Raw genomic sequence first — 13,875 nt, forward strand, 5'->3', positions numbered from 1 at the left:
TATGAACAAAGATTTTTATATTTTCAGGGATGAATCAGTCTCAAAGTACCAAAGACTTCTCTCAGTGAAAAATGAAGGTAAGACTAAAATGTTCTGTCAACAGCACTTGGAATCCCTGTGTCTTTTTAGACCAAATAGATTTTTCATTGAAGATATTCTCTCAATAAAACATGAATGTAACTCCAACCTTATGGCGACATGAGGATCTCTGTCTTTTTACGTTAAATGAAAGTGTCTTTCGCAGTTTATTTGCAATAAATCATGGTAGTGCCCCAAACCTATTCATTAATTGTGGTATGAAGCAAATACGTCTCTAAGCAAAAAAATAAAAAATAAAAAAAAAACTAGCGATGTCATCATGAATATTATTTTACAAAATGTAGTGATATTTGTTAGGGAATCAAGAATACATTTTAAAAAATGACCGTAAGACACGAGAACTTTTATAGTTGTGACCCTAAAGTGCTCTAAAATTCATATACTAAAATTTACACAAAACACAAAAGAAAGGTGATATTGAAGGCACACATTTTGTGAGTGATGCTATATTTTGAATTACTGTATATTTTTTTACCACTTTTGGACTTCTTCATATAGTCTATGTTACGACCTAACAAAAAAAAAACAAAATTCTGAGTATTAAATGTTTGCGAGTGACAACAGAATCTGTATGACTGAGCGTTACATCGGTAGTGAATCATTTTGGTCTGTTTATTAGTAACTCATTTACAAAAGGAAACCAACTTACTAGGAAATTTAAATGATGTTGAAAAATCAAAATTACAGTTGCATATGACTGGGAGTTTATAGAACACAAGTATTTTAAGAATGTAAATGCAGCGATAAAGCAAAATTATTGGCAGAAAAAAATCTCCATACAAGGGATAAATAAACAATAACTATAGAATAATACAAATTAATATTTGAATCTTTCTTCCATATTTTCTGTATATCTCTATTGTGATTAGTATTCATTAAGGGTATACATCCACTCTATAATAAATGTTCTAAACCCTTGAACGCATGTTCAAGCTCATTTATAAATGTAAAGTGTCAATGACTGTGACAACTGATGCTGCAACGAGACTACTAAACTATTCCCTATGCGATTAAAACTTGTGTAGTAAAAAAAATACAACTTCTATGCAATAAAAATGTGGTTATATTTAAGTAACGCAATTTTACGGCTATTATATTATGATTAACAGCTGAGCTTTACCACTAGAGGCATCTCCGTATATCCAGGTTAAGTCAAAGCATTTGAATCAAACAAGAGAACCAAATAATCGTATGACCTTCGGTTACTACAGGTATTCCATAATTGGCATTTTCAACATTTGTGGGAACTTTATGACCTTTAGCCTTAACAAAAAAAGGTATTAGTAAAGGCGCACTATGAGGCTACGTCCAAGTTTAACGAAAGTTTGATCAGTTTTAAAGGAAGTGGCTTTGAAATATATCGTTGTAATTGACTGTTACCATAATCCTATTTTGAAGCACATTAATAGGTGATTTGCAATGGCATGCCACAAAAGTACTATTAACGGTACCTCCTGATCTTCACTTACCTGTTGGTGGCAGTAACCAAACTTCTAAAAAAGACGCTGCAGGCCACCATCCAATAGAGGTTTTCTCACAGAAACCCTTAGGAAAGGGCAAAAGAGGAAAAATTTTTTTGACATACTTCTTGACATAAGTATTATCCCAAATGTATTTTAATCAAGTATTGAAGAAGGAATCGATTACCTTCAAATGCAACCGACTTTCAAGAAAAAAGTAAAACTGCATCCATATCTTGAATACAATTTTGTTTATCAGTTCCAGTTAAGAAAAAAAAAAAAAAATCAGTATTTCCTCTAAAAGAGACAGAACCTCCCAAACTCCAACAGAAATCACTGAACAAAACCTCAGGTCTGAGAACAAACTCATTGAATTTTGGAAAGCAGAGAAAAATCGTAATTACGATACTTTTTTATAAGCAACGAAATGAACGGCAATTCCGTCTAGAGTAATGTGTCATATGACAGATATGTTAAGAAAATTTTCAAACAAAGCCTCTATCACACTTTATCATTTTCCCGTGCATATAACGAAAAACTGTATAATGTATTCTGTGACACATGCGCACACCCACACACACACACACACACACACACACACACACACACACACACACACACACACACAGAATATCGGAAATGTAAATGAGAAGCAGTTGCGCAGTGAAGTACTTTATAAATACCCATGATGTTTAGAATTGCTTCTAGTTTAGTATGCATTAAATCGGAAGAATTCCTTTCAACCTTATCCCAAACGATTAAAGAGCTAAGTGAATATTTTACATATTTTGCCTTTAATTGGCTGATAACTACGAAGGCCCGGACTAATTTTATGAATCGTAGAGAACTTTTTTTTTTACTACTGAGTCAAAGAAGAAAGTTTCGTCTTAGCATAAATAATCTTGTTGCTTGTGAAGTAATTGGAAGTTTCCCCAACAGAAACACTTAACATGAATGTGTTAAGTTAGGACCATTCTATTGATGATTATTAAATAATCGCCGACATTACAAGTCACTCTGCGCTGAATTTTATTCATTACACCGGGATTTATACTAAAGGCAAATAAAAAAAAAAAACAAGTTATTTATTGTATCTGCGAAATGTCCTAAGTTATCCAGGTGCTAATGCGGCCGCTAATACACAAAGTTGATCGTCGTGAAGTGAGGGGAAACGCACTAATTCAACCACTTCCAAAAACCTTAATATTACCAAATACCCAATTAAACGCTATACAGATGTCGTATGTATACATTTTAATTTATCTATATCAATATGTGCAATACGTATAACACCTGGTAAATTGCATACATTGGAAAATTTAAATATATATATATATATATATATATATATATATATATATATATATATATATATATATATATATATATATTAAATATAATTTATATATATATATATATATATAGATATAAATATATATATATATATATATATATATATATATATATATAATCCCATGAAGGAAACGGAAACACTGGAGTGCTGAGGCCTTTCGACACTATGTCCTTTACTTAGCAGACTGAAGAAATATAAAAGTAAGTTTACAAAGAAAGCTCATATAAATGACAGATGGGGATTATAAAGGAAACATATGTACCTGGAATCCAACACAATTGAAGAATTAGTAGAACTGTCAAAACAGGGTTAAATATTTAAGAGGTTTTACAAGGGATTAGGATCAACCGTTCAGAAGCAGGGACAAGACAATTAAAAGATTATACAGGGTCGTGACTGACCACCTAAAAATTTTAGTACAACAAAATAATTCTCTTTTTTGTAAACAATAATAACTTTTTGCAAGATGAACATTTTTACAAATAAAATATTATATTAAACATATGGATACACAGAAAATATATATCAAGTAACTAACTTGTAATTAAGTCAGTTATTTTATATTTTAGGTCATTCTTGAACATTTTTCTAATACAGGGGTCCAAATAATACATGCCAGGGCTAAGATTAAAATTACAACTGGAAGTAAGCTGGATAATAGCGGACTCCAATAGATTTCTTGAAGAGAAATCTTTCGATCTGGCAATCATTGAACTTTCAGTCCAATTTATCCTGTGAGAGTTTTCACTTGAATGAATATAGCATTGGATGCTTGTCCAGTTTTGACCGAATACTTATGTTCCTTAATACGTACATCTAAATCTTTGCTAGTTTGGCCAATATAAAAAGAGGGGCAGTCCAAACATGGAATTTTATATATTATATTGTTGTTTTTTTAGGGCTATTTTTATTAACATTCTTTTGAGTGTGTTATTATAAAAAAACGAGGTTTACATTATAAGGTTTTAACAATGATTTTATGTTTTCAAAACCACTAAAATAAGGCAAGCTAAGAATGTTCTTAGGGGTTTCTTTCTTCATGCTACTTTCACTATAAAACTTTTTGTGGGCTTTTTTAACAACAAATATCTAGTATATGTGAAGGATAACATAAATCTCTCCCTATTTTTCATATGTATTCAATTTCTTGATCCAAATACTGGGGACTGACAATGCGCAAGGCTCGTAAAAACATCTAGGAAAAAATTGATATTTCGATGTTAAGGTGATGGCCTGAATAAAAATGGACCTAAGTTAAGTTGTTGGTTGTTTTCTTATAAACACTGAATTTACATTGAAATGGTTCTCTATGTATTAAAACATCTAAGAAAGGGAGGCAATTGTCTTTTTCTAATTCTAACGTAAACTTAATGGATGGTACCTGGTTATTCAAATTACAGAGTAAATCATTTACATCAATACCAGCAGGCAAAACAGCTAAAATATCGTCAACATACCTGTACCACTTTAAAGGAGTATAAATGATATTAGGTATATATCGTTTTTCAAAGAATTCCATGTACAAGTTTGAGAGGAGTGTCGATAAAGGGTTGCCCATTGCCATACCAAATAGTTGTCGGTACAATGCACCATTGAATATAAACTTACAATCACAAATGCACAACCTAGTGAGAGAAATGATATGACTTACAGGTAGAGGTAATTCGTGATGGATTAATTCATTACTAAGATACTCTAAAATAGAATCTGTAGGGACTTTAGTAAAAAGAGAACAAACATCAAAACTAACGAATCTAGCAGTGGGGCAAAAAGTGATTTTGTTTAATTTATCAACTAAATCTAGACAATTATATACGTGAGAATCTGGGATAGTTCCAAGTAACGGAGACAAGAGCTTGGTAATATATTTCGACAGAAAACTGAAAAATCTTATTGATAGCAGTGACTGGACCAATAGTGCACGCAATGGTTGTGTTATAAATTTATCAAGTAAACAAATAAGTGAAAATGTTGTGAGTGCACTCGGATATGGTTTATCCTTCTTTGTATCTAACAGACCCTCTGTTTTAACGATTGCGTCGTCCCTATGTATATTTGAAAAACTTTATGATATTCCTCAAAATCAAATTGAATAGTTAAAGGTATCATTTATGGAGCTGCGAATGTTAGGCCTGAAAGTAATTTCCCTGCTCGCTATAAGAAAAACTTGACCGACCTTAAAAAAGACAATACAATCCACATCACAAAAGCTGATAAATCGACTAGTATTGTAATTTTAGATGTTGACTACATATCACGTATGCAAGCCCTACTGGATGATGATACGACATACAAAAAACTAACAAAAAATCCCCTTGATCAAGTCATAAAAGTTTCAACAGCACAGTGAAAAAAATCCTTAAAGATAAAAAAGAACTAATAGGTCAGTTGTCGGTAAAATTTCCCTCGTTACCTTACTTGTACGGATTAGTAAAAACACACAAAGAAAACAATCCTGTGCGGCCTATTATCAGTACTGTTGGCTCAATATCATATAAACTTTCGAAATATATTACCAAGCTCCTGTCTCCGTTACTTGGAACTATCTCAGATTCTCACGTATATAATTGTCTAGATTTAGTTGATAAACAAAATCACTTTTTGCCCCACTGATAGATTCGTTAGTTTTGATGTTTGTTCTCTTTTTGCTAAAGTCCCTATAGATTCTATTTTAGAGTATCTTAGTAATGAATTAATCCATCACGAATTACCTCTACCTGTAAGTCATATCATTTCTCTCACTAGATTGTGCATTTGTGACTGTAAGTTTATATTCAATGGTGCATTGTACCAACAACTATTTGGTATGGCAATGGGCAACCCTTTATCCCCACTCCTCTCAAACTTGTACATGGAATTCTTTGAAAAACGACATATACCTAATATCATTTATACTCCTTTAAAGTGGTATAGGTATGGTGACGATATTTTAGCTGTTTTGCCTGCTGGTATTGATGTAAATGATTTACTCTGTAATTTGAATAACCGGGTACCATCCATTAAGTTTACGTTAGAATTAGAAAAAGACAATTGCCTTCCTTTCTTAGATGTTTTAATACATAGAGAACCATTTCAATGTAAATTCACTATTTATAAGAAACCAACCAACAACTTAACTTATGTCCATTTTTATTCAGGCCATCACCTTAACGTCAAAATATCAATTTTTTCCTATATGTTTTTACGAGCCTTGCGCATTGTCAATCCCCAGTAGAAATACTGGGGACTGAAAAATGAGATTTATGTTATCCTTCACATATACTAGAAAACATAGAGGAAAAAATTGATATTTTGACTTGTTAAGGTGATAACCTGAATAAAAATGGAAAAAACATATTTTGACGTTAAGGTGATGGCCTTGTGTTAAGTTGTTGGTTGGTTTCTTATAGTGAAAGTAACATGAAGAAAGAAGCCCCTAAGAACATTCTTAGCTTGCCTTATTTTAGTGGTTTTGAAAACATAAAAGCATTGTTAAAACCTTTTAATGTAAACCTCGTTTTTCTTATAATAACACACTCAAAAGAATGTTAATAAAAAAATAGCCCTAAAGAAAACAGCAACATAATATATAAAATTCCATGTTTGGACTGCTCCTCTTTTTATATTGGCCAATCTAGCAAAGATTTAGGTGTACGTATTAAGCAACATAAGTATTCAGTCAAAACTGGACAAGCATCCAATGCTGTATTCATTCATTTAAGTGAAAACTCTCACAGTATAAAATGGACTGAAAGTTCAGTGATTGCCAGATCGAAAGATTTCTCTTCAAGAAATCTATTGGAGTCCGCTATTATCCAGCTTACTTCCAGTTGTAATTTTAATCTTAGCCCTGGCATGTATTATTTGGACCCCTATATTAGAAAAATGTTCAAGAATGACCTAAAAGATAAAATCACTGACTTAATTACAAGTTAGTTACTTGATATATATTTTCTGTGTATCCATATGTTTAATATAATATTTTATTTGTAAAAATGTTCATCTTGCAAAAAGTTATTATTGTTTACAAAAAAGAGAATTATTTTGTTGTACTAAAATTTTTAGGTGGTCAGTCACGACCCTGTATAATCTTTTAATTGTCCTGTCCCTGCTTCTGAACGGTTGATCCTAATCCTTTGTAAAACCTCTTAAATATTTAACCCTGTTTTGACAGTTCTACTAATTCTTCAATTGTGTTGGATTCCAGGTACATATGTTTCCTTTATAATCCCCATCTGTCATTTATATGAGCTTTCTTTGTAAACTTACTTTTATATTTCTTCAGTCTGCTAAGTAAAGGACGTAGTGTCGAAAGGCCTCGCAGCACTCCAGTGTTTCCGTTTCCTTCGTGGATTTTATCTTTATGTACATATTCATCACGTTCCATATTTTCGTGATTCAGTTACATATATATATATATATATATATATATATATATATATATATATATATATATATATATATATATATATATATATATATATATATATATATGTTTATATATATCTATATATATATGTAGAAGTTAAGAGGGCATTGTGGCTATTAGAATTATATATATATATATATATATATATATATATATATATATATATATATATATATATATATATATATATATATACTAACAGTCCAAACTGAATTCCACGTACATAACATAATTTATGATAATATCCCAGAAAGGGGACGAAAACTTTGTATTACAAATATGCAAGTATGAAAAAGGTCTAAAATTTAAATCATAATACTGAAATATAAGAGTGATGGTAATTGGAAGCCATTTAATATGGAATAGCATTATCCCTACAAAAGATTTCGGATTGACATAAAATTCCCCCTGAGTTTCACAGACCCACCGATATCATCCTGGGACGAAGGCGCACATGTAGAGAGAGACTGCGACAAAGGATAGTTTCTTCCTGGGTGGGGTTAAACAGGGATTACACACTGAAAGGACTTGTAGTCACTTCAAAGGGCTTGCTGCGTTTCCTTATAGTAGAAATTGGAGCTCAGAGTATCCGAGTTACTATTTCCTTTGCAGCCTAATACTCCTTCGTAACTGATTTATGTTACCGCCAACCTGAGGAAAAAAAGCAAAAGCATTAGTGGCTGGTTCGGTCAAAACCAGAACGGCCGCTGGAAACAGTGAGCTGTTAACAACCAAGGGGATAGTTAAATATATTAAACTAAGCTTACTGGCTTCCAGTGACCATGCTGATTAAACAAAATCAATAAAATATCAAAATACAAATTCCATATGGAATTTCGGTACACACTCTGCCGTTCATTCGCTGGTCATTTAAGGATTGCCGATGGTTCTACTTTGGCTCTTTCTAGTTACGTATATTTACTCATGCTTGCTTATCCATGACGTTAAGAAACACTTCGGAGTTCAGTACTTGATCTTTGGTGTTTTAGGTCTCCATTATTGATTTTAATATTTTCGCCGGTCTTCTGTATCTTCTAACTTTCCATTTATTATTTTTTTATCATGACTTTTGATGGTATTACAGATTTCATTTCAGGATACGCGGCTATATGTAATATTGCAGGGAGTATGTGATGATCAGGTAAAATAAATCACTCAGGACGCTGAAATTGTTAAAAGATTTCACTTACCCTTTATTACTTAATTTTCTACCGTGGAAGCAACATGACCAGTTCTCAGTTCAAGAGTTCTTGAAGCTTAAACAATAAAAATTACATGAAATGAACTACAGCAATTAGTGGTTGTAGGTTAGACAGTATGGGCTCTGAAAATGAATGACGTAAATCATAGGAGTGAAACTTAGCGATCCTCTTTTCCCAGTAATCAATGTTTGGGTAAGTAATTCATCTCCATTAGATTCATATCAGTCATATGCCGGTCTCTGCTGCTTATATATTTCAAATAAGTGGATTTTTGTGAAGTAGACAGAAAAATAAGTAATGCGCATATAAAATCACTCTCATAATCATAACTATAACAATTCTGACATAATGTGTCAATGTTCTTTTATTCTTATATGAAAACATTTCCTCAGATATTAATAAAACCCAAATTTTGCATATGCGCGAAATGAAGCAAATTATATAAATTATATACCTGTACAATATGTGTATGTGTATATGCACACACATGCACACGCATATATATATATGTGTATATATATGTATATATACATATATATATATATATATATATATATATATGTGTATATATATATATATATATATATATATATATATATATATATATATATATATATATATATATATATATATATATATATATATATATATATATATATATATATATATATATATATATATATATATATATATATATATATGTATGTATATATATATATATATATATATATATATATATATATATATATATATATATATATATACCAATACTAGTTGACCGCTGCCGGAAGAACTTTGAAGAACTCAGAAAAGTTTTCCTTCATCCCCTTTGAATTGTTTTGTCTTGTAAAGTATATTTACTATCATTGAAAATACTTTTCTTTCCTTTGATTACCTTTACCGACCAAGTGTCCTGTACGGGCTCTTAAAATTGGCTACTTTTGGAAACTCGTGGCCAACAAGCTTATGCATGTATGAAATTGACTATCTGGTACCTTATTGTCACACCTCCCAACTCTTCAAATCAACCAATCAGAAGACAGCACTGTCCATGGGGTGGGGCGTGTGTGCTTTTGAATCGCCATCAGTCTCTTGAATGACGTGATAGGGTGCAGTCACGCTAAAATTGTTCGAAGGATCCCCACACCCAGTTGTAATCATGGTAAGTACACAGTTTTTTCATAGGTTGTTGTTGAATGATGTGTCTTCATGCTGAAGTGTTTTCAAGGTGATGTGATAATATTTAGTATTTGAAATCATAGCCGTAATAAGTATATATCCCGCACGGGCTACTTCTGTCCGTAACGGTAAAAGTATGGCGCAACACGCGACGCCTCAAAAAAAATTTTCAGAAGCTAATTGCTTTTACTTTTTGCAGATTAGAGTGATATGTTTTATGGGCGAAGGAATGCTGCCTTGGAACACAGGGAGGAAGTGCGCACGGCATGGATAGCCCCAGAAGATGCCGAAGATAGTGATGTTGATGTGGAGGTAGACAGTGACTGTGAGGACCCAACATACCAACCTGATGAGGACGAGCTGGCTGACGCGGAATTTCTTCAGCCTACTACTTCACGAGGTTAGTATCATAACAACATCATGTATTTTTTCATTGTTGATGGATTACATATCATTTATACATATCATTCTATTTATTTTACACAGTGCCAACACTATTTATTTTACACAGTGCCAACACACTCATACACATGCACACACTCATACACATGCACACACTCATACACATGCTCACACTCATACATACACAGATGCACACACTCATACAGATACACATAACTTCATGTGTTTTTGAAACTTTTCATTGTTGATGGATTACATATCATTCTATTTATTATACATATCATTCTAGTTATTATACATAGAGCCAACACACTCATACACATGCACACACTCATACAGATACCTTCATGTGTTTTTGAAACTTTTCATTGTTGATGGATTACATATCATTCTATTCACTATACACAGTGCCTACACACACACATACACACACACACATGCACACACTCATACACACATGCACACACATACACACACGCTCACACATACACACACAATAACACACTCATTGTCCACACACACAACACAATCATGATTTATTGTCTGTATTACTAATGTGACTCTTTTCTTATTTCAGGTGGCCGTCCTGTCCCTGTTGCAGTGCCACACCTATGCCAGATGTGGTAGATAGTGCTGCTGATGTACCATCCGCCCCTAGCAGGAACAAGAAAGCTCGGCCTCATCAGTGGAAGAAAGAGGACATCAGTAACCAGCCCTGCCTGATTATGTTCATGAATGCCCTTGTTATTTGAGGGCACCAATGGAGTACTTCCTCCAGTTCTTCACAAATGAACTGGCGGAACACATTGTATATCAAACAAACCTGTATTCCAGGCAGAAGGATGTTGGGGGAACTTCAACATCACGGAGGCTGAACTCAAGGTGTTCATGGGTGCCATCATTTTCATGGGGCTCGTTCCATTGCCCAGTATAGTTGACTACTGGGCTGTCCACACTAGGGTTCCACAGATTGCTGACTGCATGTCCAGGAACTGCTTCAAGGCAATCCGGTCTAACCTCCACTTCACCGACAACGACTTGGCAGCAGGGTCAAGGACAGGTTCCTGAAGGTTCGTGCAATCTTCAGCAAGGTCACCAGGAGTTCCTGAAGGTTGCTGAAACTCCTGTACAGTCTATTGACGAGGTCATGGTTGCATACAAGGGGACCACAGCTGGTAACCTTCGCCAGTATGTAGCCAAGAAGCCAGACAAGTGGGGCTACAAACTCTTCTGCAGGTCCAGTGTGGATGGATTTGTACATGACATCCTCATGTACCAAGGAGAGTCCACATTTTCAAGTCACCACACCACACTGTCTGAAGAGGAGGAGAAGATGCCAGTCACTTCCAAGTTCGTTGTCGCCTTGGTGAAGACCCTCAAGAACCCCAAGACCACTGCAGTGTATGCCGACAATTACTTCACAAGTTTATCCTTGGCTGAGTACCTGAGGTCCCAGTATCAGTGTCGGTATGTGGGCACTGCAAGAGAAAATAGGGTTGGCTTCCACCTCTGATGACTGTGAAGGATATGTCTAAGAAGACAGTAGCCAGGGGCACACTTGATTTCGTCTCTTCTGAAGGGATCCTTGTGGCTAGGTGGAAGGACAACAACATTGTGACTGTGCTGTCTACTGATGTCGGTGTGGAGCCTGTTGCTGACATTCAACGGTATAACAGGGAGGAGAAGAAGAAGGTTGGTGTACCCTGTCCAAATGTCATCACCAAGTACAACAGCCGAATGGGTGGCATCAACAAAAGTGACATGCTGACCCACCTCTACAAGACCCCCTTCAAAGCAAAGAGGTACTATATGAGGCTCTTTGCATACATTGTGGACCTCATAATATGTAATGCCTGGCTTCTATACAAGAGGGACTGTTTGGCATTGCAGTCCAACCCTATGCCCCTCAAGGACTTCCGCCTCTCCATCGCCTTGGCACTGAGGTCTTACAAGGTCAACCCCACCAGAGTCACCAGGGTTTCCCTTACTCAGCGAGATGTCCCTTCACCGAAGAGGGGCCAGCGAGCTGTTGTGCCTGCCGTTGCAGAACGTCAGGATGCCACTAAACTGCATATGCCTTTGTATGTCAAGGCTAGGCAGACCTGTAAGTTTTGTTCCTGTAAGGGCCACATCCACAGGTCCCGGTGGGTGTGTGAGGACTGTAAAGTGGCACTGTGTCTGACTGATGCAAGGAACTGTTTTGCACTCTTCCACAAGGCATAACTTTTGTAAATATTGTATATATTTTGTGTAAGTTTGTATGTTGTGGAAGTCTTGTAAGTTTGTTATTGTCTATTTTTATGCTAACCTATGTAAGTCTTAGCTGTAAATTATAATTACTAACACATTTCACTGCCAGTATTACTTATATATTTTTTTATTTTTGTAAAATAAAGTATTCAACTATCCCAGGGTATCTTTTATACATCAATAGAGGGAAAAATACAGAAAAAAATTCATAATAAACACAGTAGCAAGTCATATTAATGTCAAACACAATAAATTCATCATGGAAATTGGTCAAAAGGTGAGTATATAAAGAGTGGTATTATCGGGAAAAAGTTTACCGTTATGGTCCGAAGTGTCCCGTATGGGATGAGCGTGGTCCGTCGGAGCTCGACCGAGGCATCCGTACGGGATACTTCATTGAATGCAATTATTTGCCAAGTTTTGCAAGATTTCAAAAAATGCACAAGAATGATTTGATCTTGTATTTTGATATACTATCACATACTAAGAGGGTTTTTTGAAATTTCCCATAAAACCTAGGGTGGACTTTAAAGGGTTAATAATTCTGTCTTGAATTCATTACTTTAAATAAACATGATATATACATACATACATATATCCTGGCACTTATCTGGTTAAAATAGTGAAAGAGAGAGAGAGAGAGAAAATGATTGACTTGCAGTGGCAAACATTCTTGGTTTTTTTCTAGTATGACTTGGTGTTTAAACCCATTCATAAAACGAATTTGTAAATGAGAAAGAGAGATGAGAGAGAGAGAGAGAGAGAAAGAGATTGTAAACATGAATTTACTTGCAGTAGTTAAAAACCTCATAGATAAATTGCGCTCCAAGTTGTTGTTTGAGTGATGCCTTGAGAGAGAGAGAGAGAGAGAGAGAGAGAGAGAGAGAGAGAGAGAGAGAGAGAGAGAGAGAGAGAGAGAGAGAGAGGGGGGGGGGCCGGGAGAGGAGAGAGAGGGAGAGAACGTTTGGTAGAGGTAGTATGGTGAAGTTGGTGTGTGTGGTGTCGGTATTGCGTAACTACATGATTATTAATTTCAGACCTCATTTAAACAGATTTTATAAGGAATACGTCACCATAACATCATGAAGCAGTCGCTATAACGAATTCCGAAGGTAAAAACGAAGAAGAAACGAACGAATTTATGAGAAAATTCGCATTTGAACGAATAAAAAACAAGTAAAATACAAGCCAAAGTTTCCTTGGCGCAATCGAGTTTTCGGTACAGCCGCTGCAGCATATAACCAAGGCCACCGAAAATAGATCTGTCTTTCAGTGGTCTCGGTACAATGCAGTATGAGCCGATGGCTCATGAGTCTTTAACCATGGCCCGGTGGTGGCCAATCCTATACCGTTGACAGAAGTATGATTATAGCTAACTTTAACCTTAAATAAAATAAAAACTGCTGAGGCTAGAGGTCTGCAGTTTGATATGTTTGATGATTGGGGTGTGGGTGATCAACATTTCGGTTTGTAGCCCTCTAGCCTCAGTAGTTTTTAAGTAGTGAGGGTGGACAGAAAAAG

At 34.8% G+C, this 13,875-nt stretch overlaps 1 pseudogene; it reads left to right on the forward strand.

The window, feature by feature from the left end:
• Window positions 1-9,911: 9,911 nt before the first annotated feature.
• LOC136826502 (piggyBac transposable element-derived protein 3-like) lies at window positions 9,912-12,397 on the forward strand (annotated as a pseudogene).
• The last annotated feature ends 1,478 nt before the right edge of the window (window positions 12,398-13,875 follow it).

Source organism: Macrobrachium rosenbergii, chromosome 41 (genome assembly GCF_040412425.1).
Source record: "Macrobrachium rosenbergii isolate ZJJX-2024 chromosome 41, ASM4041242v1, whole genome shotgun sequence".
Classification (NCBI taxonomy): domain Eukaryota; kingdom Metazoa; phylum Arthropoda; class Malacostraca; order Decapoda; family Palaemonidae; genus Macrobrachium; species Macrobrachium rosenbergii.